Source organism: Hippopotamus amphibius, chromosome 2, assembly GCF_030028045.1.
Source record: "Hippopotamus amphibius kiboko isolate mHipAmp2 chromosome 2, mHipAmp2.hap2, whole genome shotgun sequence".
Classification (NCBI taxonomy): domain Eukaryota; kingdom Metazoa; phylum Chordata; class Mammalia; order Artiodactyla; family Hippopotamidae; genus Hippopotamus; species Hippopotamus amphibius.
In genome coordinates this window covers 68,996,344-68,998,577 of record NC_080187.1, presented here as the reverse complement: position 1 = coordinate 68,998,577, position 2,234 = coordinate 68,996,344, and the positions used below count along the sequence as shown (strand labels likewise).

The following is a 2,234-nucleotide window of genomic DNA, read 5'->3' as shown; positions in this document are numbered from 1 at the left end:
AACCCAAGGCCTATCCTGACTTTCAAGCAATGAAAAGGTGATGCTCACAGTGGGCCCCGGACCCAGGTGTGGATAATAGCATTTAGCGGGTATAGGCATAATGTGTACAAATGCATTCACAATAGAAATATAAGTGTTGGTCAGTAACCACCCTAATGGCTGTATACGAACTTAAGTTAGAATGTAATATTCTGAAGTTGTTTCCTGAAATAAGACCTTTCACCAAAATAAACTGCAGATTTAAAATGAAATCACAAAGGACTAGGAGAAAATGTAGACAAGTATGGTATAATCTAAGGATGGGGGTGGCCTTTCTAAGTATGATACCAATGACAGACATCATAATATTTGACAGCCTAAAAACTAAATGCAATCAAACAAATAAAAGAAAAAAAAAGTAACAGCAACAAAAACTAACATAGAAAAGTACATCAACAAAATTGAAAGCCTAAAATAAACACAGAAAAAAATGTTGACAACAAAGAAAACATATAAAGGGTGAGTATCCTTAATGTACACAAAATAATTAAAGAACAGCAAGAACCCTAGTGTGATTCCCTCCTGCATGACTGTTCCCTAGAACAGTAGTCCTGTATCTCCATTCACTTTCTCTCTTACCTGAGTATTAGTCACCACCCCATGGACAATTTGATGGAAATGAATGAAAGCCCCTGAGACCCCAGAACTATCTTTTCAGTTGTAAACTAAGGGCTGGCAAAAAATGTCATTTTAAACTTGATAATAATGGGAAATGAGCTCCAGTTATCTTTAAGAACAGTCAGTTTAGGGGCTGATACAAAGGGTGAATTGCACATCATTGAAACAGTGGCAATGAATTATTCAGGCAGTCCTATTCAAGGAACACTGGCAACTTTGGAAATATCTGTATAGCCCAGTTTCCCTTGGAGGCTTTGAAATAACATCACCTGTGGCTTAGAGTTGAAGGATGAATCAGGGCCCATGCATATTAGTGGACAGAACTTGGTTGGTGTGAAGGAAGATGCAGAGTCAGGAAATGAAGAGGAAGAGTGTGTCTAGAAAGTGATCTGCCCCTGGAAGTGGTGGCAAGCTTCCACAGAAAAAAATCAGCCCTGCTGTGAAGATGATGATGATGGTGGTGGTGGTGGTAATGAGGAAGCTGAAGAAAAACTCCAGTAAATGAATCCATATGAGATACTCCAGCCAAAGATGCACAAAAACCAAGCCAGAATGACAAAGACTCAAAACCATCAATACCAAGATCAAAAGGTCAAGAATATAAAAACATATAAAAACTCCTAAAACACCAAAAGGAGCTAGTCCTATAGAAGACATTAAAGCAAGGATTCAAGAAAGTATAGGAAAAGGTGGTTCTCTTCCCAAAGTGGAAGCCAAGTTCATCAATTACATGAAGAATTGCTTCTGAATGACTGACCAGGAGGCTAGATCTCTAGGAGTGGAAGAAGTCTCTTTTAAGAAAATAGCTTAAACAGTTTGTTAAAGTTTTCCATCTAATCTCATTCTTGAAACAGTTACTATCAGGCTTTCCTTTTTTTTTTTTTTTTTTTGAGTGGGATTATAACATCTTTAGTTTTACTAATCTGTGTTTTGGGGAAAGAGTCATTTTATTTTAATTTATTTTATAAATTGAAGTTTTAATCTACTTGAAAGTTAAAAAAATTAATGAGAAAAATATGAGCCCCCCAATAGAAAAAATAATAGTCAAAGGACATGTTCAGATAATTTGCAAACACAGAACCCAAATAATTGGGGGTTTTTTAAGTATAATGTCCTTAGTAATCAAAGAACTGAAAAATGTGAATATATATAATTTTTCATTTATCAAATTGGCAATTTAAAAAGAAATAATAGAACCCAGTTTGAAAAAGAATGTGGGGAAACCCTATAAACTGTGACTGGGAATGCCTTTTGATACAGTTTTTTCCAGGTTGATAATTTTGCACTAGGAATTTAAAGTCCTAAAATTTACATTTCATTTGGCATTGGAATTCCAAACTGAACCTAAGGAAATAATTGTGGATAAACACAAAAATGAAGCTATAACACCCATCATAGGGTTGTTTATATGAGGGAAATAATGTTGGGAATACCAACCAAAGAACACCTACACAATAAAATACTAGGCAGTGATTGAAAATTACATTGGTAAAGTAGGTTACTAAACAATATGATCCTTTATTTATAAGCATTTAGTACATGCATAAGTATATAAATGTTACATACTCATAGAAAAA

General features: G+C 34.8%; 1 pseudogene; it reads left to right on the top strand.

Moving 5' to 3' along the window:
- The first annotated feature begins 674 nt into the window (after window positions 1–674).
- Window positions 675–1,494, top strand: LOC130845824 (nucleophosmin-like; annotated as a pseudogene).
- Window positions 1,495–2,234: the final 740 nt, after the last annotated feature.